The 24879-nt window shown below is 43.5% G+C and overlaps 1 protein-coding gene across 11 annotated transcripts in view; it reads left to right on the top strand.

Moving 5' to 3' along the window:
* Nucleotides 1-24879, top strand: part of nav2a (neuron navigator 2a) — a 1099168-nt gene that overhangs the window by 550828 nt on the left and 523461 nt on the right. The window lies entirely within an intron of this gene.

Consider the following 24879-nt stretch of genomic DNA (forward strand, 5'->3'; position numbering starts at 1 on the left):
GTATGGAGTCAGCTATTACGAGGGGGCATAGCTTTAAATTAAGGGGGGGTAGATATAGGACTGAAGTTAGGGTTAGGTTCTTCACTCAGCGAGTCGTAAGTTCATGGAATGCCCTGCCAACAGCAGTGGTGGACTCTCCCTCTTTATGGGCATTTAAGCGGGCATTGGATAGGTATATGGAGGATAGTGGGTTAGTATAGGTTAGGTGGGCTTGGATCGGCGCAACATCGAGGGCCAAAGGGCCTGTACTGCGCTGTATTCTTCTAATAAATTATGGGAGTGGTGGGGGGGTGGTCTTTGATGATGTTGGCAGCATTTCCATAGCAACACAAAGTGTAGATGGTGTCCATGGACGGAAGGTTGGCTTCTATGATGGTCTGGGCTGAGCACGCAACCTTCTGTAGTTTTTTACAGTCCTGGGCAGAGCGGTTGCCATACCACACTGCTATCCACTCGGATAGAATGCTTTCTATGGTGTATCTATAGAAGTTGCTGAGGGCCCTTATGGACATGCTGAATTTCCTGAGCCACCTCAGGAAGAAGAAGCATTGTTGTGCCTTCTTGGCCGTCGCATATAGGTGGGAAATCCAGGACATGTTGTTAGTTATTGTCACTCTGAAGAACTTGATGCTCTCAACCCTCTCCACCTAAATGCCATTGATGTAGATGGGGGCCTGTTCTCCTCCTTTCTTCCTGAAGTCAATGATCCATTTTTTGTTGCCAACTTTGAGAGAGAGGTTGTTATCATTGCACCACGTCACCTTTCTGTATTCTGACTCATTGTTGTTTATGTCCATCCTACTACGGTGGTGCCATCAGCAAACCTGTGGATGGTGTTCGTTCTGGCCCAGTGTCTCTACAGTCTGATGGGGCAGCTCCTTTTTGCCCCAATACAGGGTAGTTCAGAAGCTTGTGCCATCTCTCCTCAGCTGCTGAACCGACTACATGATTTGCTCAAAAACCACAAACACACACACATTGTAAATGAAGCTCATAGGCTTCAGTTTTGGGATTTAAACACATTGCTTAATGATGCTTGGAAAAACTTGATTGAACAATGAGAATTTTAAACCAATTTATATAATGGATGGTTAGGGTAAGTACAGGGAGGCTGTGACCAAAATCTTAGCTTTCACATACATGCCACTTGCACATAGAAAACCCACAAACGAATAAGGAATTAAATACGAATATGAATATATTCCCTGTCTAAGTTTTTTTCGATAGACATGAAATTACCCTGTAAGAACATAGATGCTAGCTGACCCAACCAAAATGCATGAATGCTCTCCACAAAATATGTGAACTCTTTGTTTCTTTTTATATTATATATTTGGGAAATGGGACCATTTTGACACTTGTACGAAGAATTCTGCAAAATGATCAGATTTCATGATTGAATTGAAAGGGTGCAGAACAAATGGGTTCATTTTTGGCAATGGAACCACTTGTTTAACATGATTAGACATTAGTGGGCTGTGGTTACCATTCACAGCTCGCTCTTAAATACCATGTGTTTCGAAACAGATGATCTTTTGCGGAACAGCTTGGGATAATCACTCAAAGCAGCAAAACAAACAGAAGTTACACTTTCTCACGTTACTCGGACTTGCATCTACACTTAATTATCTCCAGGTCTCAAACTCTAATCAACTGAGTTAGAGAAAATAAAATGAGTTCCAGGACTTTCTCAGCCATCGCATAATTTCCAATCTCTACTACTGCTCTGGGAGTCATTTGCTATCTTATTAATGATTTAGTTGTATTTTGGCTGCATTTTCCAATTTGAGGTGTATATTTGACAGAACCTATCTGTCAACTGTCAGTTGGACAGCAAGAAGGTACTCGTTACCCTACAGATGTAACTCTGCTTGACTGTTAGTGAGATGCAGCGAGAGAACTGGAGTTAACCTTTGTGTTTTGGCGTATATTTAGAATTCCAGTTGCTTAGCAACCCACCTTCAGTGTTATCGGGGCGTAAGTGGTAATGCCCACTTATTTGTGTTCATTACATATTATAATTGTGGGGTCATTACATAGTGTAAATGGTGCTTTGAAATGGTGTTATGTGACAGGTTAGTCACAGGAGTACTGAGGTCATGTTCTGCAACTAATAGTCTAAACATTAAATCAGCAACATAGAAAACAATGAGGAACAGAAAGAGTGTGATGAAGATTTGGGACAAAGATGAAAATATCAGAGACAGGAGATTGTTTTTAAGATTTGATGCCTGTGATCCTTTTGGAAATGTAGGGATCTTGTTGCTCATTAAATCAGATGTTCCAAATATCTTCACCCCACTCCACCCATAATGAGGACAGACCACTCCATTAATGATTATTGTCAAAGCCTTTGAAGATATTGTTCTCCCTCCCTACTTCCTGGTTCTCTTTGTTTTCTCCCTGTATTCTCCTCTTCCATTCTTTCCTCCTTTCTATTAGACCATAAGACCATAAGACATAGGAGCAGAAGTAAGGCCATTCGGCCCATCGAGTCCACTCCGCCATTCAATCATGGCCGATGGGCATTTCAACTCCACTTACCCGCATTCTCCCCGTAGCCCTTAATTCCTTGTGACATCAAGAATTTATCAATTTCTGCCTTGAAGACATTTAGCGTCCCAGCCTCCACTGCACTCTGCGGCAATGAATTCCACAGGCTCACCACTCTCTGGCTGAAGAAATGTCTCCGCATTTCTCTTCTGAATTTACCCCCTCTAATTCTAAGGCTGTGTCCACGGGTCCTAGTCTCCTTGCCTAACGGAAACAATTTCCTAGCGTCCACCCTCTCCCAGCCATGTATTATCTTGTAAGTTTCTATTAGATCTCCCCTTAATCTTCTAAACTCCAATGAATACAATCCCAGGATCCTCAGCCGTTCCTCATATGTTAGACCTACCATTCCAGGGATCATCCGTGTGAATCTCTGCTGGACACACTCCAGTGCCAGTATGTTCTTCCTGAGGTGTGGGGACCAAAACAGGACACAGTACTCCAAATAGGGCCTAACCAGAGCTTTATAAAGTCTCAGCAGCACAACGGTGCTTTTATATTCCAACCCTCTTGAGATAATTGACAACATTGCATTCGCTTTCTTAATCACGGACTCAACCTGCATGTTTACCTTTAGAGAATCCTCAACTAGCACTCCCAGATCCCTCTGTACTTTGGCTTTAGGAATTTTCTCACCGTTTAGAAAGTACTCCATGCTTGTATTCTTTTTTCCAAAGTGCAAGACCTCGCATTTGCTCACACTGAATTCCATCAGCCATTTTCTGGACCACTCTCCCAAACTGTGTAGATCCTTCTGCAGCCTCCCCACTTCCTCGGTACTACCTGCCTGTCCACCTAACTTCGTATCATCAGCAAACTTCGCTAGAATGCCCCCACTTCCTTCATCCAGATCATTAATATATAATGTGAACAGCTGCGGCCCCAACACTGAACCCTACGGGACACCGCTTGTCACTGGCTGCCATTCCGAAAAAGAACCTTTTATCCCAACTCTCTGCCTTCTGTCAGACAGCCAATCCTCAATCCATACCAGTAGCTCACCTTGAACACCATGGGCCCTCACCTTGCTCAGCAGCCTCCCGTGTGGCACCTTATCAAAGGCCTTTTGGAAGTCTAGGTAGACCACATCCACTGGGTTTCCCCGGTCTAACCTATTTACCTCCCTCCTGCCCCATCTTCTCTATCTCCCACCTGACCTCTTCCATTCCCTCCATCCCTTTTTCTGTCTCCACTTGATTTTTTTTACCCATTTTGCATCTCATCTCCCGTCAGCCTTGCATCCAGCAATAGGTTACTCAAGTCATCCTTCCACAGCAAGGCAGCAATCCCACCCTTTCACAGACCTAATTCTGTCGAATCTCCTGTGTTCCTGGGTGATAACCTCAAACCCAAAAGTTCTAACTCTGTTGCCACACGTTGTACAGAACTGCTACGCTTGATATTTTTGTCATCTGACCCATCAGAATATAGGTACTTGGAGCCTGGCTTAGTTAGCAATGCCCATATTTCCTGAATGAATGAATAACAAATAAAAATCATCTCGCTTAAATTCTCCAGTTTCTCTCCATCTCTCTTGTCCTTTGAGACCCTTCTTAAAGCCGCCTGTCTGATCCAGCTTATAGTCTATAGCTGCCTCCAATTCTGTTTTGACTCTTGCATTTTTTTGTTTGCAATTTTGTGACAACCCTTGGGGCATTCTTCAAGTTAAATGGTGTGAAATAAATGCACCTTATTGACTCTCCAGCTAAATAATGTTGTATTGGGGATACTGTCTTTTTGGATGAAGTGTTAAATCAAGTTCTTTGGGATGTGTTTGGGGTGGATGTGAAAGATTGCATACTTGTATTTAATAAGCTTCGAGATATCCTGAGGACACGAAAGGCAATATATATATGCGATTCCATTTTTCTCTCCGATGTAAAGATCAAGTGTAATTTTGAATTTATTTCTCCTCACTCTCAGTGGTAGAGCTTTCGATATTGATGAGGCAAGGAGGTGAGATGTCAAGGCAAGGCATATGTCTAGAAACCTGATAGGCCAATTATGCCAGAAGCTGTCTTGCTGTAACAAGATGAGATCTCGTGCAATTGCTGTTCTGATGCACAAGTCCTTCAGAAAGATTATCTGGCTGAAGGGGAAAGTATCCATGATGTGACATATAAGCCCCCCTCACCCACAGAGAAAGACGATAATCTACATTTTGGCATGTCTGATCCACAATATTCTACTGACATTAAAGTGCAAGATACAACTTTCATGCCTTCTGCCTACTTGAAGTTCCGTATTAAGCAGCTTAAAGCTTGTCAAATTTGTATGATGTATAATGTTTTGTAAATCCCTAGGCATTAAGTTGCAGCTTTTTTTTTAAACCAGTAAGCTTTGTGATTTTTCATTTGTTCAAGGTGATGTTTATGTCACTTGGAAAGAGTGCAATTTTGTAGATCCACATGCAACATCAAATCTATTTCTGCACACTGGAAAAAAATAGCAATGGAAGCATTTTGTGTCCTGACAATGCAGATGTACTTTCCGAGGGTCTGCTTGGTGATTGGAATTGCAAGAGATTGAATTACAATTGTTTGGTGATCTCCCGCTATTAGAATGTCTGTGGACAAGGACAATGTGTATTTATTGTCGCACTGAGGTCATTCCTGTTTTTAATCCCCATCGTACCAAACAGCTACAGTGCTAACAAATCATTTTCTCAGCTGATGCATTGGGAGAAACCAGGAGAGGATGACATTTTTCCAGATTGAGTGATGCAAAGTGATGGATGCTTCTTAGAAGCTGTACTTCAGCAAAAAAAAACTCGATTGAAATCCACCTTGAGAAGAAAATAGAAATGTGGGTACAGACAGGAGGCAAGAGGCAGAAGTGGTTCTCTTGTCACAAAAGGGTATTTAACCCTTTTACAACTGGAAGCAAATTAGAAATGTTTGGTTAAAAACAAAGTATTGCAGAGATCTGAAATAAAAGCCACAAGTGCTGGAGAAACAGAGCAGGTCTGGCAGCATCTGTGGAGACAGAGGAAGATAGAGTTAATGTTTCAAATCTAATAAGGCTTTTTCTAGGGACTTGGAACTTAAACCGTTAACTCTTTGCAACTGAAAGGAGCACGAGGTACAACCTCATGTCACTGTCCAAGAGGTCTTGTCTGAACCAAGGCCCAGTTAGAAGCAAAGGATAAGCATCAAAAGAAATGGCTGGGGACAAACTCAGAGAACGCTGGAAAAACTCAACATCTGTGGAGAGAGGGAAAAACAGTGTTACTGTTTCAATTCTGGTGTGGTGAACAGATAGGCCATTTTGTAGGTACAAACCGCATGTTTATTCCTACACTATCGTCTATGATTCTTCACCACTTAAAATGGGTCAGAGGGGATGTATGCTACGGCCGTCATTGTCATAGCCTTGTAGACACTCTCAGCTTCTTATGTCTAACCTGGGCCTTGTCTCTGAATGTGAGTGTTTATGTCCCGCCAGTACAACATGTAGAGTGATGTGAACCCATTCTATCGTCCTGCAGAACTAGCTCAAAGGTAGAAGACAGAGGGTGATAGTGGAGAGATGTTTTTCAGACTGGAGGCCTATGACCAGTGGAATGCAACAAGGATCTGTGCTGGCTCCACTGCTTTTCATCATTTACACAAATGACTTGGATATGAACATAGAAGGTACAGTTAGTAAGTTTGCAGATGACACCAAAATTGGAGGGGTCGTGGACAGTGAAGAAGTTTACCTCAGAGTACAACAGGATCTTGACCAGATGGGCCAATGGGCTGAGAAGTAGCAGATGGAGTTTAATTCAGATAAATGCAAGGTGCTGCATTTTGGGAAAGCAAATCTTAGCAGAACTTATACACTTAATGGTAAGGTCCTAGGAAGAGACCTTGGAGTGCAGGTTCACAGCTCCTTGAAAGTGGAGTCGCAGGTAGATAGGATCGTGAAGAAGGCATTTGGTGTGCTTTCCTTTATCGGTCAGAGCATTGAGTACAGAAGTTGGGAGGTCATGTTGCAGCTGTTAGTTAGGCCACTTTTGGAATATTGTGTGCAATTCTGATCTCCTTCCTATCGGAAAGATGTTATGAAACTTGAAAGGGTTCAGAAAAAATTTACAAGGATGTTGCCAGGGTTGGAGGATTTGAGCTAAGGAAAGGCTGAATAGGATAGGGCTGTTTTCCCTGGAGCGTTGGAGGCTGAGGAGTGACTTTATAGAGGTTTAGAAAATCATGAGGTGCATGGATAGGGTAAATAGACAAAGTCTTTTTCCTGGGTTGGGGGAGTCCAGAACTAGAGAGCAAAAAGAGACCAAAGGGGCAACTTTTTCACCCAGAGGGTGATGCATGTACGGAATGAGCTGCCAGAGGAATTGGTTTATTTGAAGTCATATCAGCAATCACTCACTAGTAGGGCTAGTAGAATCATAACTAAAAGCCATCTGGATGATTGTATGAATAGGAAGGGTTTAGAGGATATGGACCAAGTGTTGGGAAATGGGACTAGACTGGGTTAGGATATCTGGTCGGCATGGATGAGTTGTATCGAAGAGTCTGTTTCCATGCTGTACATCTCTCTGACTCTAAGTCAGGAAGAGGACTATTCGGGTATGGTGGTGGATCACACTGGTGGGTTGAGTGGATACTAAGACAGTCACCAATATTAACTCTTTCAGAGGTGTTCCATTATACAGCAGACTGCAATGCAATTGATTCTGGATATCGTTCCAGGGAATGGGCTGATCATATTGGCATTATCTTGGCTTTCAACACTGACCTAACAAGTGGACTTCTGGAACTCCTAAAGGAATGACAACGCAAATGCACAGTGCTTTATTGGAATGAGAGTATTGAACACACCATTTATTGTACTCCTATTTCAAACTGAGACCCTTAAGAGATACCATTCGTGCTGTTTGAGATGGATTCTCCACATCAGCTGGGAGGACAGGCGTATAAACATCAGTATCCTTGAGGCAACTAACATTCCAGCATCGAGGCCATGATCATCTGAATCCAACTTCGCGGGGCTAGCCACATGCTTATGAGGCCTGAGTGTCAACAACCAAAGTAAATCACCTTCGCCCAACTCAAGGAAGGCAAGAGAGTGAGAGGAAGACAAAGGAAGCATTTCAAAGACTCTCTGAGAGCTACCCACAAAAATGCAAGATAGATGTCAAAGTGTGGGCGACTCTCGTTCAGAGAAACCAACTTGGAGAAAACTCCTGTATGAAGGGATACAATTCTGTGAGAACACCCATTCACAAGTGGAATTATGGGAAAGGACCCTGAGAAAGGAATGTCATGAATCTCAAGGCCAAAGGCCAATGCCCCCTCCCAGAAAGACCAGGCAGGTGTGTGGTGGGAGATATCGCTCGAGAATTGGGTTCAGCAGCCATGCAAGGATCCACTAAACCCAGATCAGTGACATGGATTGTCCTCAATGGACAATCAAACTCATTAGTGAGTGATTGCTGATATGACTTCAAATAAACCAATTCACTGAATTCTAGTTGTTTCAGGGTTTGGCGAATTCTGAATGTTACTGCAGGACAACATTTTACGATTGGTTTTCTTTTGATGTGCATGTTTTTCTTTATGAAGAAGCATTATTGAAGAGCACAGCTGGTAATAGAGATGACTCAGACTGCTTTGCATGTAATGATAGAGCTTATTACCTTGTTCTTCCTGATGGTGTAGGTTTTCCTGCGAGCATCCAGATCTGTCTGGCTTGGCCATCACTGCAGTGATTACTAATATTTATTTTACAATGACCCAGGACCATCAAATATGATTATTATTTCACCTGTAAAAATTATGGTTGTTATTAGAATAAAAAATGCTGTTATTATTGCTTCGAAAGGGTTTTGACTGCTATGGCAGTTACAGTGCACCACTGCATAATTTCAGGTTCCATTCATCTCTTCTCATAAGATATAAGCAGAATTGGACCATTCAGTTCATTGAGTCTGTTCTGTCAGGGGGCTCAGTGGTTAACACTGCTGCCTCACAGCACCAGGGTCTCAGGTTCGATTCCAGCCTTGGGTGACTGTTTGTGTGGAGTTTGCACTTTCTCCACGTCTCTGCATGGGTTTCCTCCGGGTGCTCCGGTTTCCTCCCACAGTCCAAAGATGTACAGGTCAGGTGAATTGGCCATGCTAAATTGTCCATAGTGTTAGGTGCATTAGTCAGAGGGAAATGCGTCTGGGTGTGTTACTCAGGGTCGGTGTGGACTGGTTGGGCCAAAGGGCCTGTTTCCACACTGTAGGTAATCTAATCTTACGAACATGGCTGATACATTTTCTTATCCCCATAACCCTTGATCCCCTTACCAGTCAAGAACCTAACCATTTCTGTCTTCTGTACACTGAACGACTTGGCCTCCACAGCTCCCTGCGGCAATGAGTTCCATAGACTCACCATCCCTCTGGCTGAAGAAATTCCTCCTCATCTCAGTTCTGAAGGGTCATCCCTTCATTCTGAGGCTGTGCCCTCAGATCCTAGTCTCTCCTGCTAGAGGAAGCATGTTCTCCATGTCCAATCTATCCAAGCCTCTCATTATTCGATATGTTTCAATCAGGTGCCCCCTTATTCTTCTAAACTCCATTGAGTACAGACCCAGAATACTCAACCGCTCCTCATATAAGCCCTTTTCCTTCATTATCATTCTTGTCCACACAGGTAACAAGAACCTCAAATCTGTTTGACAAGCTCAAGGCCTAAGACTCCTGAAACACTACTTCCTGGATCACTCCACCTGGCTTGCCTTGTAGTCACACCATTCTGTCCTTGACCACTGACTGAATTTGAGGTAGTTAATTTAAGGAGTGTGACTGCCACTGTCCAGGTAACTCTGTCCCTTCTTGGTGTGTTGCTGTGTTCGAAGCTCAGACTCCAGCTCATCAATTCTGAGCTGGAGTTCCTCAAACAGCCAACACTTTCATTAATTTGGAAGACACCAGCAGAATACCAGAGAGAGTTGGGGGCAGAGGTGAGTGTAGTGGTCATCACTTAGGAGAAAGTGGATAAATCACCCAGACCAGGTGGACTATACTGAAGGAGATAGCTGAGGAGATTGTAGAGGCATTGGTTGTGATCTTTCAGGAGTTAAACAGAACTAAGGATAACTGGAAAATGGCTAATGTAATATTCTTGGTTTAAAAGGGAGTGAGGCAGTAGATAGGAAACTATAGGTTGCATAGCTTGACCTCTGTCATTGGTCAGATTTGAGACTCTATTATTGAGGATGAGGTTGTGAAATGCTTGGAAGTACGTGGTAAAATAGGGCGGAGTCAACATGGCTTTGGCAAGGTCAGGTCATACCTGCCAAATCTGTTAGAATTCTTTGAGCAAGTAATGAGCAAGTCAGACAAAGGAGAACTAGTGGATATGATAGATTTGGATTTCCAGAGACCTTTGACAAGGTGTTTCACAGGAGTCTGCCAAATAAGATAAGACCCTATGATTTCAGGGGCAAATTACTGGTGTGGATAGAGGATTGGCTGATGGCAGAAGGCAGAGAGTGAGGATAAAGGGGTATTTTTCATGATGGCAGCCGGTGACTAGTGAGTCCTGCAGGGGTCCTTGTTGGGATCATAGCTGTTCACATTATACATTATTGATCTGGACAAAAGTACTGTGGGCCTTGTTGCTAAGTTTGCAGATGGTTGACGGAGGGATAGGTAGTGTTGAGAAGTGGAAAGACTGCAGGACTTGCACAGGGTTGGAGAGTGGGCAAAGAAATGACAGATGGAATTTGATGTGGAAAAGTGTGAGGAGGAATAGCGTCAAAGATTGTTTTCTAAATGGTGAGAGGCTTTGGAAATCTGGAATACAAAGAGACTTGGGAGTCTGAGTTGAGCATTCCCTTAATGTTAACACGCAAGTTCAGTTGACAGGAAGACAAATGCAAATTAATTTCAAGAGGTCTAGAATTCGAGAGCAAGGATATACTGTTGAGGCTACACAAGGCTCTGCTCAGACCATGTTTGGAATATTTTGAGCAGTTTTGGGCCCCGTTTACAAGCATGATCCTGGGAATGAAGTGTTTGTCATAGGAGGAGCAGAAAGGCACTGAGTCGGTACTTGACGGAGTTTAGAAGGATGTGGGAGGATCTGATTGAAACTTACAGAATACTGAGATTCCTGAATAGGGTGGACATGGAAAAGACTTTCACTACTATGAGGACTAGGACCTGAGGGCAAAGCCTCAGACTGAAGGGACAACACTTTAGACCTGAGATGAAGAATTTCTTCAGCCAATGGATGGGGAGTCTGTGGAACTCATTGCTGCAGAGGGCTGTGGAGGCCAAGTCACTGAGCATATTTAAGACAGAGATGGATAGATTCCTGATTGGGAAGAAGATCAAGGGTTACGAAAAGAAGGCAGGAGAATTGGGTTGAGAAACGTAACAGCCATGACTGAATGGCAGAGCAGATCTGATGGGCCAAATTCTCCTTCTATATCTTGAAATCTTGTATAGTCTTTATAGTCTTTGTAAACCTCCTCTGGATATGCTCCAAGACCATCCTGTCCTGACCATACAGGGCCCAAAACTGCTCAGAACATTCCAAATGCATTCTGTCCAGAGTGTTACACAGCCTCAGCAGTATATCCCTGCTCTTATATTCTAGCCTTCTCAAAATGAATGCTGACATTGCATTTGCCTTCCTATCTGCCAATCGAATCTGCATGCTAACCGTAGGAATCCTAGTTCAGGATTCTATTAAGAACCTTTGTGCTTCAGATTTCCAAAGCCATTCCCATTTAGAAAACTGGCTACATTTCTAATCTTCATACCAGATTGTTTTCCGTCTGCTACTTCTTTGCCCACTCTTCTATCCTTCTGCAGCCTCGCTGCTTTCTCAACACTACCTGCCCCTCTACCTGTCTTTGTGTCATCTACAAACTTAGCAATGAGATTATGTTTGGGTTGGGCCACTGCTGGAATACTGTGTGCAGTTCTGGTCATCACACTATAGCAAGGATATTTTTCCATTGGAGATAGTCCAGAGGCTATTCACCAGGATGCTGCCTGGCATGGAACATTTCGGTGATGAAGAGAGGTTGGATAAGCTCGGGCTGTTTTCTTTGGAGCAGAGAGGGCTGATGGGGGACCTGATAGAGCTGTTGAAGAGTATAAGGGGCACGGAGAGGGTGGTTAGGAATCAGCTGCTCCCCTTTCGTTTAAGGGTCAGTTTGGATTTGAGCTCATGGTCTTTGGGTTTTGATTTTGCATTTGAAAGGATTGAATGATGAAGATGTAGGTATTTCTGTATCCATAAATTTCTTTTAAGGAAACAGTGAGCGAGGGAGAGAAAGATCCTGGTGTGTGATGGGATTTTGTTTCTAATGGGAGAGTTTATACCAGCAAACCAGTAAACAGTTGTGCATTAAGTTTCAATTTAGAAGGTCAGAATTTGTTTTTACCTTTTTGATTTGGGGAAACACCCATAGCTTGGGGAAAAAAAAGCTTTTAGATTTCAAGATGGGCAGGTTTTTTGATGAAGTCTTGGGGGAAGCTAAATGTATAAGGCAGTTACTCTTGAAGAGGGAGGAGAGATTAGAACTATTGAGACATATTTATCTCAGTGTAAAGAGTTTAGTTTGAAAGTTCCAGACCAGATGTGTTTGGTTCAAATCCTGAAAGGGTTCTTTAAAGCTGAGAAAATCTAAGCTCAGTTGTAGGACGATTCAAGGAAGAGGCTGATTCCTACAACTGAGAATTGAAGCCACAGGTATGTCAAACCTGGTAAATGTAATTGATAAGAGAACTCCCTTTGCCATGGGGAATGTAATAAGAGTGTATTTGGAATTAATGGGATTGTGTTTACTTTATCAAAATTTTTAAACAAATATTGTGTGTTAAATGACCCTTCTTCAGGATCTGGACCTGAAACATTAACACTCCTCTCTCTACAGATGCTGACGGACCTGCTGCGTTTTGCCAGCAATTTCTGTTTTTGTTTCAGATTTCTATCATTCACAGTTCTTTGTTTGTATTTGTTATGTGTAAATAGTTTGGTTGTTCTCTTTCTTTTGAGTGGTATATTTCTACTTATTGTTAAACCTAGTTCTGCAGCATTGCAGATTTGTGTTTCAGTAAAAAGGTTAAATTAACAGAAAAAAAAACAAAATATGACCTATCAAGCCAGATTTTAGACTGAGATTCAGCATGTTCAGTAAGAGAACACCAGCTGGGATCATAACAGCAGACCACAATGTTTGCTGGGACAGGGCTGCTTGAGATGAGAGAAGTGGTCAGTAATTTTATCTTTGATATCCTGCACAGGTTTTTGGAATTGAGAAGTGGTTTGCTGAGACTCACTGTAGCAATGAGTCTGTTCTCTGGAGAGCTTGAAAGCACTTTAAGTTATTCTCCCTAAAATATGAAGCACAAAAAAAAATTATCTGCATCTTGCTAATCTTGATGAGAGTGTGCATTGTTCATTGTGAGAGGTTTTGGGTACATGAGCAGGGAGGTGGTGATGTAGTTATACAGGGCCTTGGTGAGGCCACACCTAGAATACTGTGGTCAGTTTTGGTCTCCTTTTCTGAGGAAGGATGCTGTTGCTCTTGAGGGAGTTCAGTGAGGATTTCTCAGGCTGATTCCGGAGATGGCGGGACTGACATATGAGGAGAGATTGACTAGATTCGGATTGTTTTCGCTGCAGTTCAGACGAGTGAGCGGGGATCTCATGGAAACTTATAACATTCTAACAGGACTAGACAGGGTAGATGCAGGGAGGATGTTCCCAATGGTGGGTGTGTCCAGAACCAGGGGTCATAGTCTGAGGATTTGGTGGATTTAGGATGGAGATGAGGAGACATTTCTTCACCCAAAGTGTTGTGAACCTGTGAAATTCATTACCACAGGAAGTAGTTGATGCCAAAAACATTGGATGTCTTCAAGAGGTGGCTGGATGTAGAACTTGGGATGAATGAGATCGAAGGTTATGAGGAGAAAGCAGGATTAGGTTATTGAGTTGGATGATCAGCCATGATTGTGATGAATGTTGGAGTAGGCTCGAAGGGTCGAATGGCCTCCTCCTGCTCCTATTTTCTATGTTTCTATGTTTGTCACAAAATTGATTGCTCCTATCCAATTTGCTAAATCCACTGAAGCAAGGAGTGTTTCATTATCTTGGTCTGAAACAATACATTGCTGAAAATGTGTTGTTGGAAAAGCGCAGCAGGTCAGGCAGCATCCAGGGAACAAGGCTCGAAGGGTCGAATGGCCTCCTCCTGCTCCTATTTTCTATGTTTCTATGTTTGTCACAAAATTGATCGCTCCTATCCAGTTTGCTAAATCCACTGAAGCAAGGAGTGTTTCATTATCTTGATCTGAAATGATACATTGCTGAAAATGTGTTGCTGGAAAAGTGCAGCAGGTCAGGCAGCATCCAGGGAACAGGAGAATCGACGTTTCGGGCATAAGCTCTTCTTCAGGGCTTCTCCTGTTCCCTGGATGCTGCCTGACCTGCTGCGCTTTTCCAGCAATACATTTTCAGCTCTGATCTCCAGCATCTGCAGTCCTCACTTTCTCCTGAAATGATACATTGTCTAACAACTGCATGCTTTGAAACGGTGAAGTTGACAAATGGGCTGTAGCTTTCTTGACCTTTGCTTATTAGTTTCTCCAGCTATTTTGCAGCAAATTCATTTGTTCCTGCAAACTATAAAACTGATTAGCACACCAAGAAATTGTACACTTCTCACTGGGTTAGAGTGGAGTGGGGAATATCACAGCTAATCATTCATGACTGGGCTATTGTCTTGTTCTTCCTGATGGTGAAGATTTGCCTTTCAGCTTCAATTCTGTCCACTTCTGTCTGCAGTAGATTAGTCACTGCTAACCTCATCAACAGAGAGCAAGCTGACTGCAGACAACAGTATTATCATAAAGGGAACTACGAGACAGTGGCTCAGTGGTTAGCACTGCTGCCTCACAGCACCAGGGACCCAGGTTTGATTCCACCCTTGGGTGCCTGTCTGTGGGGAGTTTGCATTGATTTCTGCCAGGTGCTCTGGTTTCCTCCCACAGTCCAAAGATGGCAAGTTAGTTGGATTGGCCATGGTAGGTTGTGCGTAACATTCAGGGATGTGCAGGCTAGGTAGGTTACCCAGGGGAAATGCAGGGATAGTGTAGGGTGATGGCTCTTGGTGGGATGGTCTTCAGAGGATTGGTGTGGACCCATAGGACCAAGTGGCCTGTTGGGATTCTCTGATTCCATAACTAGTTTTAATGGCTGACTACATTGTTAATGAATACAGGAGGCAGAATGTGCCAAAAGAGGCAGAACATGACAAGAGAGACAGAAAGATGCTTATGAAGTATGTGTCTAAACATTACAAAAATATAACAACAAGCAGCTCGCCAGATATAGCGTAAAAGTTGCAGCTTCTGAATGTGACCATGGGTAGGTCCCTGTTTGGAAAAGTACATTTATAAGGACAGTGTACGTAGTGATTTGCCATAGTTATATGTCCACCGCTGCAAGTGCATTCAGGATAGAACAAGAAGCCATTTACTGCCTCCATGGTGTCAGAAATGTGTGGCTGAAATTGTGTGCATTTATAGGTGATCTAGCAATGGCAGAAACAGTGAGGGAGAATTCTAACAGTGGTTTACAACTTTGAACTGTTGGGTAAGTTAGTATGAAACTGAAATGGAATTTCTTCCAATCTAAATTACAAAATTATAAGGGAGCTACATAGTTAATCAAACAGTACAAATAAGAGTAGTTACACTGTTGTCAGTTTTGGGGGATGGACAATGGATCAACAGCACTCCCACAGGATCATTTCCTGAATAACCAACATCATACGTTACCATTTAATGAGAATGATTGGAAGATTAGGTGTGAAATGCATGTTGAGACACAGCCGAAAGTGTGACAGATTGGAATTAACTGATAACGAATTGACAAACATGAATGATAATTTTCTTTGTTGACTATATGTTGGGTAACTTGCAGTTGCAAATAATATTGTAGACCATTGTTGTTTGTTTTTCTGTGAAAAGGGAGATGCTTGGAAAAATGCTTGTTAGTATAGTGTACAGTATCTCTTGCCATACGTACGGGGCCTCTACTCAAAGTATATTCTGTTATAATGAAAAGACGTGAAAAGCTTCCACATGAAACTAAATCCAGATTAGTTATTCCCTGATTTCTGCTAATCTATGTATGAAGCACATTCAGACAGAGCTGAGTTGGTTGCACCAGGGCTGTGACTGTACTGCACTCTGTAAGTGGTGCATGTTGGGACATTACCTTGATTTTCTAACTGTAATGACATCTGGAAAATTACGTTTCCGTAAGTCCTTGTGCAGTTACTGTTAAAATATGACAACACATCTCATAAGGGGATACAGTATCAGAGCACTTGGTCAAACATTTAGTCCAAAAGGTAGATTTTACAGAGCACCTTGAAGGGAAGTAGAAGTGAAATTGAGAGTATGAGATATGTAGAGAGGAAATTCCAGTGCTACGGGTCTGAGAGATTGTAGGCCCTGCCACCAATGGTAGAGTGATTACAGCTGGAGGACGCTTGAGGAGCCAGAGTCAGAGAAGTGCAGATATCTCGAGAGTTGTGTGGCTGGAGGAGATGACAGATAGGTATGGGGTGAGGAAACTGCGGTAATTGAGAACAAGGATGAGAATTTTAAAGTCAATGCATCGCTTACCTGTAACTGAAGGTAAATCAGTTGACAACAGGTGATGGCTGAATGGAACTTGGTGCAAGAAAGGATGAAGATAGATTCATAACGTTTACAGAGGACAGAATGTAGGAAGCCAGCCAGGAATGTTTTAGAGAATAGTTAAGTCTTAAGAATGACAAAGGTATGGATGAGAGTTTCAGCAGTAGCTGAGATGAAGCAGGGACAGAGTTGTTGCCGCCAGGAAGGTGGGAAAAGGTGGTCTTAGTGATGGCGTGGAAATGTGCGTGGATGTCCATCTTAGGATCTAATGCAACACCACAGTTAGGGACAGTCTGTTTCAGCCCCAGGCTGTTGTGCTGACGAGGGATAGAATCAGTAGCTAGGGAGCAGCAATTGTTGAGGGGAATCAATGACTTTGATTTTTCTAATATTTAGTTTCATGAACTTTCTGCCTATCCAGTACCAGATGCTAGATGTGCAGCTTGAGAGTTAAGATGGTGGAGAAGTTGGGAGAGTTGATAATGAGCTGGCTGTCTTCTGAAAAATTGAGTTAAGGCATGTATGTTTGGATGTTGCATCTCAAGGTCCACATAAGGAATACAACAGATTCTTAATGGGAGTGAATGAGGAAGGGGTTAAGAGGCAAAGGTGTGGGAACAGGAAGAGGGAACATTGCGAGTGACACTTTTGCAAATTAAATTGAATTGAATTTATTGTCATGTGGATGGAGGCACAGTGAAAAGCTTTGTCTTGTGAGCAATACAGGCAGATCACAGAGTTAAATAGCATCGATAAGTAAATAATAGGTAATCAACAGCAAAAACAAAAACACAGGTACAGGTGAATGTTAAGAGTTTGTGAGTCCATTCAGTACTATAACAACAGTAGGGTAGAAACTGCTTCGAAACCGGCTGGTGCGTGTGTTCAGGCTCCTGTACCCTTTCCCCGATGGTAGAGGTTGGAGAAAAACATTGCCAGAGTGGGATGGATCTTTGAGAATGCTGGCGGCCTTTCCTTGACAGCTGGCCTGGTAGATGGATTCTATAGATGGGAGGTTGGCCTTTGTGATTGTCTGGGCTGAGTTTACCACTCTCTGTAACCGTCTCTGATCTTGAATGGTACAGTTGTGATACATCCAGACAGAATGCTCTCGGTGGCGCACCTATAAAAGTTGGCAAGGGTATTCATCATCATGCCAAATTTCCTCAGCTGCCTGAGGAAGAAGAGACGTTGTTGAGCCTTTGTAACCAGTACATCCACATGAAGAGTCCGAGAAAGCTTGTTGTGGATGACCACTCCCAGGAGCTTGACACTGTCCACTCGTTCCACCTCTGTGCTGTTAATGTGTAGGGAGGGCATGAGTAACATCCCACCGAAAGTCCATAATGAGTTCCTTGGTTTTGCCAGCATTGAGCACTAGGTTGTTCTCAGTGCACCATTTTTCCAGGTCTTCCACCTCCCATCTGTAGTCTGTTTCGTCGCCATCTGAGATTCGACCAATGGCATTAGTCTGGTATTTGGTGACGCAGTTATGCGTATACAGTGAGTACAGTAGGGGGCTGAGTATGCACCCCTGGAGGGCTCCTGTGTTGAGTGTTAGTGAAGATGAAATATTGTCCCCAATCTTCACTGATTGTGGCCTGTGGGTCAGGAAACTGAGGATCCAGTTGCAGAGAGTGGGGCTTAGTCCAAGATCACTAAGTTTAGTAATCGGTCTCGAGGGGATAATAGTGTTGAAGGCTGAACTGTAGTCAATGTGTAGGATTCTTACGTATCTGTTCTTGGTGTTGAGATGTTCTCGGGATAAGTGAAGGGCAAGTGATATGGCATCTGACGTAGATTGGTTGGTCCGATAGGCAAATTGGAGTGGATCGAGAGTAGTGGGGATGCTAGAGTTGATTAATGCCATGACCAGCCTTTCAAAGCACTTCATGACCACTGAAGTTAGGGCCACTGGGCGGTAGTCATTGAGACATGCTGCATGAGCCTTCTTAGGCACAGGGATGATGATGGCCCTCTTGGAACAGGCAGGGACAGTGGCCTGCTGCAGGGAGAGGTTGAAGATGTCGAGAAGACCTCTGCCAGTTGATCTGCACATGCTCTGGTCCCATCGCTTTCCTTGGATTCAGACAAGGGAAAACTGATCTGACCTCTTGATGCAGTGACTGTTGGGTTAGGTGCATCAGGACTTGTCGGAATAGGTGTTACCTCTCCACCGAAATTCTGCTCAAAGTGAGCATAGAAGGCGTTGAGATGATCTGGGAGGGATGTATCATCATCTGCTATCTTGCACTGTCTCTTTTTAGAACTTTTGATGTCATTCAGTCCTTGTCATAGTCGCCCGATGTCTGTCTGGGTCTCTAGTTTGGATCGGTATTGGTCCTTGGCTGTCTTAATGGCTCTGTGAAGGTCAGACTTGGATTCCTTATATTTGAGTGGGTCTCCTGATCTGAAGGCCTCACACCTGGTTTTTAGCAGGTTCTGTATGTCCTGATTCATCCAGGGTTTCCTGTTGGGGAACACCTGGATTGACTTCCTCCGTATGCAGTCCTCCACACACTTGCTGATAAAGTCTGTGACGGTGATGATGTACTTGTCCAAGGTACCTGTGGACTGTTTGAACACGGCCCAATCAGCCGATTCCAGACAGCACCGGAGTTGATCCTCTGCCTCCCCCAACTAGCACTGGACCTGTATCTGCGAGGAGTGGGGTCTCCTGCTTGACCTTTTGCCTGTGAGCCGGGAGAAGAAACACGGCACTGTGGTCGGAGTTCCTGAGTGGTGTTAGTGGGGGAGTACAGCACATCCAAAGCTTCCTCAACCTTTGCTTGTGGTGGTATGTACACAGCAGTTAGTATAGCAGTGGTAAATTCCTGTGTTAGATAGAAGGGGCAGCATTTGATGGTAAGGAATTCGAGGTTTGGGGAGCAATGACTGCCCAGGGTTATAATGTCCGTGCACCACAAGTTGTTGACTAAAAAGCAAACCCCTTCACTCTTTGTCTTACCTGAGGATGCTGTATGCAATACAATTCGCGTAAAATTGGAATTGTCTGAACGCCATCCTAGCTGGGACAATGATGGTGAGGGGAGGGTGGCAACAGTGTCAAACTGGGGTTGCAAAGAATGATACAATGTAATTTATATTGAGAGAGTGTTGCTGGAAAAGCACAGCAGGTAAGGCAGCATCCAAGGAGCAGAAGAATTGATGTTTTGGGCAAAACCCCTTCATCAGGCATCATGCTTGTGCCCAAAAAGTTGATTTTTCTGCTCCTTGGATGCTGCCTGACCTGCTGTGCTGTTCCAGCAACACTCTCTCGACTCTGACCTCCAGGCTCTGCAGTCCTCACTTTCTCCTAATGTAATTGATATGAATGTCATATCATGTTTGAGCTTTACCGTGCCACAGTTAATCTTCCGCAGCGTTATGGGCAGTGATTGTTCCATCACGTATTGCCACTGCACTTCTATATCAATCAATACCCTCACACAGCAACAGTTTATTGCTGTACAGTGAAGTTGATTAGCTCAGTTGGCTGGTTTGCATTGCAGTGTGACACCAACAGCATGAGTTCAATCCCCATACCAGCTGAGGTTACTCTGAAAGACTCTCCTTCTCAACCTTTCCCCTTGCCTGACACATGGTGACCCTCAGGCTAAATCACCACCAGTTGTTTCTTCCTAATGAGAGAACAGCCCTGTGGTCTTGTCAGACTTTATATTTATACTCCAAAACATCCCAAGATACTTCACAGTGCAATCAAACAAATCTTAAGGATGTGTCTGTACAACTTGTTTTCCTGTTCTGTTTTGTTTGCATCTTTTGTGTTAATGTTTTCCCTTGATTAAATCCCCATGTTTCAGTAATGAATTCTGCCAGTGTCTATTCACCACAGTGTGAATGAGCAATCTGGCCACAGGGTTCACACAAATCACTCATAATATTTCATGATTATCATTTTTCTCTCAGTGACTGGATATTTAATGTCACATTCATGGTCTAAACAATGTCGCTTTTAGGTCAAAATCTCATATATTTCACCATGTAACGTGATTACGTTTATTCAACACCATAAGATAGAGGAATAGAAGTAGGCCATTCAGCCCATCAAGACTGCTGCACCATTCTTTGAGAATCAGGGCTGGTCTTAGAATCCTCAATTTCACTTGCCTGTCTTTTCCCCATAAATCTTATTCTCCTCACTGATTAAAAATCTGTCTGCCTCAGCCTTGATTGTGCTTAACAACCTACCCTTGACAGCCCTCTGTAGGTAAAGAATCCACAAATTAACTCTCCCTGTCAGAAAAGAAATATCCTCCTCTATCTTAAATGAGTGAGCCCTAATTTTGAGAATAAGAACTAAGCTAATCAGCCCATCAATACTGCACTGCCATTCAATCATGGCTGAAACGCTTAGATTAGATTCCGTACAGTGTGGAAATAGGCCCTTCGGCCCAACAAGTCCACACCGACCCTCCGAAGAGTAACCCACCCAGACCCATTCCCCTACATCTAACACTACGGGCAATTTAGCATGGCCAATTCACCTAACCTGCACATCTTTGGACTGTGCGAGGAAACCCACGCAGACACGGGGGGAATATGCAAACTCCACACAGACAGTTGCCTGAGGCGGGAATTGAACCTGGGTCTCTGGTGTTGTGAGGCAGCAGTGCTAACCAACGTGCCACCCACGTTTCTCAACCCTATTCTTCTGCTTTCTCCCTGTAACCCTTGATCCCCTTACTAATCAAGAATCTATCTAGCTATGGTTTAAATACAGTCAATGAATTCCAGAGAGTCACCATCCTGTGCGTGAAGAAATTCCTCCTCATCTCAGTTCTAAAGAGTCGTCCCTTCAGTCTGAGGCTGTGCTCTGTGGCCCTAGTCTCTCCTACTTGTGAAAACATCTCCACCCTATCCAGCAATCTCTGTATTCTGTAAGTTTTATTGAGATCACCCCCGCATCCTTCTAAGCTCCATCAAGTACAGACCCAGAGTCCTCAGTCACGCTTCGTATGACAAACCCTTCATCCCAGGGATCATCCTTGTAAACCTCCGCGAGACCCCTCCAAGGCAGCGTATCCTTCTGCAGGTACGGGGCCCAAAACTGAGAAATTCTCTCTCATACTAGGTGCAGTACCAAGGGACAGTAATATATCTCCCAAACAAAATGCTGTTCTTATTAGAAATCTTTCCATGTGGCCGACAGTGACGGCAGCTGCTACAATTAACACCCGTGAGATATAACCAGCAATTCGTTTGTCAGTATGTTACTGGAACATGTTTGCCTAGAGCTGAATCAATGGTTCCTTGCCCTGAGTATGCCAAACCTTTGATCATTCTGACAGTTAGAGCTAATATTATGAGCTGGGGATTTAATATTTTCTGGTGGTGCATCAGGTGTGGATGGATGGTTACAAGATTGTCGATCAATGTTGCTGTGCAAGGTGCTAATTTTTGATGATAACCCCCCACCAAGCTTTCCTGTCCCTGCTGCAGGTAAGCAGTTCAGAGACAGGATAATGACAGCTTCCTGATCACTGCTGTGTCACCCAAGTGTGCGTGGTGTGTGTGTGTGTGTGTGTGTGTGTGTGTGTGTGTGTGTGTGTGTGTGTGTGTGTGTGTGTGTGTGTGTGATGACCCTGATGCATTTAGACCCCTTCCAACCAGATGCTTGTCTGCTTTAGCAACTTGGGGTTGGTGAGATTAGTGGAGGTGATGGTCTAGTGGTATTATTGCTGGATTGTTAATCCAGAGACCCAACTAATGTTGTGGGGACCCAGATTTGAATCTTGCCATGGCAGATGGTGGAATTTGAATTCAATAAACATTTGGAACTAAGAGTCTAATTTTGACCACTAATCCATTGTTGATTGTTGGAAAAACCCATCTGGTTCACTAAAATCCTTTAGGGAAGCAAACTGTTCTAGTCTACATCTAACTCCAGACCCATAGGAATATGGTTGGCTCTTAACTGCCCTCTGGAATGGGCAATAAATGCAGCCTGGCCAGTGACCCCGTCATCCCAGAAATGAATAAAAAAATGAAATTCTCCACTCGCTGCATGCTGAGCCACTTTAGCTGTTTCAGTGGAGGCTTGGGCTGAGCAAGTAGACCATTCCTGCCTGTATTGGTCAGGGCGACACCACTGTGACTACTGTTAAAATCCATCCTGCATTCAGTCAAACAACTTTGTTATAATGTGAACCCTTGCTGGATTTTTGCTATAGACAGACTTGAGGTCTGTGCATTTGGATCATTCCCTTTCGCATTTTACTGTCTTCCCTGCATGAAAATCTCTTGCTGCAATCCACGAGGTTGCAACTGGGATTGTCAGGTCATCATTTGAGAAGTCAGTGAATGCAACCTGCCATTCTACAGCAGTGTTCCACCAATGAACATCATTATGATTCCTTCTGTTATCTTTGTATCACTAATTATATGCCCAAATACATCTGGACATTAAATTCTGTATACCCAGAGGGAAAAAAAACAATAAAATGTGTGAAATATGCACACGGGTCCGACTTGGGTTGTATCTTGCTTTGTTCGCATTTCACTTGAAAATGTTTTAAAAATGACGCAAGGGTGTTGTGGGAAAGAAGCATTGCACACAGCGAGTTGTTAAGGCCTGGAAGACACTGCTTGGAAATGTGATGGAGGGAGTTTTCAGTTGAGGTATTCAAGAGGACATTGGATGATTATTTAGATAGAAATGATGTGCAGGAATATGTGGAAAAGGCGGGAGATAATAGAACAGTTGGAGACATGATGGAATGAATGCCCTCCTTCTGAACTATAATAATTCTGTGATAATGTATAGTGTTCAGAGTAGTGTTCCAGAACAACCAATATATTCATTTCCATGTATTACTATTTGTTTTTCCTGTTGCCACACATTTTCTTACACCCTGTTTTTGGTGATTATAATGAGGTCAGCCAGATAGACCTCAAAGAATATGAGCTCTGTGATTGGGGCTGTTAACCTGGCCCAGTCGGGGAGCCCTGGCTGACAGGAGTGTCAGAGGTTCTGTTCACTCTGAGAGCTGGCTCTGAGGGAGCTGGATCAGTGTCAAGGACTCTCCGTGTGTAAATAAAGGGGGGCTTGGTGATGGGATACCGGCCTCTGGAGAATTATTTCACCTTTGGCCCAAGGGAGGGTATGCATGGCTCTGACACGTGATTGTTATCCTGTTCCTCAGCATTCACAGATATATTCCCCAATAGTGGGCTTTCATTCCTGACTTTCTAATACACCACACTTTTTCTTAATTTGGTTATTTTTCTATCCACACAGAAGCAGACCATGACAATGTAAAATAGCAGCAAGAGGTTGATGATGTTGTGGCCAGCATGTTTTCCGCCCCATGCAACTTTTTATTTGCAAAAATGTACCTTCACTGTGCTTCGTTAGGAAGATCTCCTTACGTCTGAATTTCTTGGGCTTGAAATGCTCACACAGTCTCCCAACCAAGTATGGGAGGAGCAGTTTGGTACTCTTATCATTAGGCATTGTGATAAACCAACAGGGACTCAGAAGCATATTGCACACTTACCGACAAAAGAGGCATTCCCCCGCTGGTCCATCGCTTTGGTAAATGTACCCCTAATGTCTGCAGTTTTTCATATCAGCTGAAGTCAGAGAGGTGAGAAGTTCAGAAAGAAGTGAAATTAATGGTGCTTTTATTTTCCAAAGCAACTGGAGTAAATTGTGAGTGCATGCTTTCAATCTTTAGTAACTTGTGGGTGCAATCTTTAGCATTACAACCATGCTAGTGTCTAAACTGATTTTGATGTGTATTAAATGCTGTGATGGTTGCACTAATGGGTGCTATGGTGGCTCAGTGATTAGCACTGCTGCCTCACAGCCCCAGGACCCAGATTCATATTTCAGCCTTGGATGATTGTCTGTGTAGAATTTGTACATTCTCCCCGTGTCTGAATGGGTTGCCTCCATAGTCCAAAGATGTGCAAGTTAGGTGTATTGGCCATGCTAAATTGCCCATAGTGTCCAGGGATGTGTAGGTTCAGTGAATAGGCCATGCTAAATTGCCCATAGTGTCCAGGGATGTGTAGGTTTGGTGGATAGGCCATGCTAAATTGCCCATAGTGTCCTGGGATGTGTAGGTTCGGTGGATAGGCCATGCTAAATTGCCCATAGTGTCCAGGGATGTGTAGGTTCGATGGATAGGCCATGCTAAATTGCCCACAGTGTCCAGGGACATGTAAGTTAGGTGTGTTAGCCATGGGAAATGTAGGATTATAGGGTACAGGGGTGGGTCTAGGTGGGGTGTACATTGGAGGGTTGGTGTGGACTTGTTGGACTGAATGGCCTGTTTCCACACTTTAGAGATTCCATGAATGATGTTATTTTTATTCAGTACGTATTGTACTGCCTCACATGTTTAAAAAATGTGGACTATCAGCCATTTATCATTCCTTATTCCAAAATAAGAATAAAACTTTTCAAAGCATACTGTCGGGATTGCTTACTCTGTCATACACTGGGATGCCAAAGATGTGGTGTCGGCTATTTGAGACTGAGATGAGGAGAACTTCCTTCACCCTGGGAAAGGGGAGGCTGTGGAAATCTCTGCCACAGAAAGTAATTGAGACCAAAATATTGAATGTTTTCAAGAAGGAGTTAGATATAGTTCTTGTGGCGAAAGGGCTGAAAGGGTATGGGGTGAAGCAGGAACTGG

The sequence above is a fragment of the Chiloscyllium plagiosum genome, chromosome 16 (genome assembly GCF_004010195.1).
Source record: "Chiloscyllium plagiosum isolate BGI_BamShark_2017 chromosome 16, ASM401019v2, whole genome shotgun sequence".
NCBI classification, from domain to species: Eukaryota; Metazoa; Chordata; class Chondrichthyes; order Orectolobiformes; family Hemiscylliidae; genus Chiloscyllium; species Chiloscyllium plagiosum.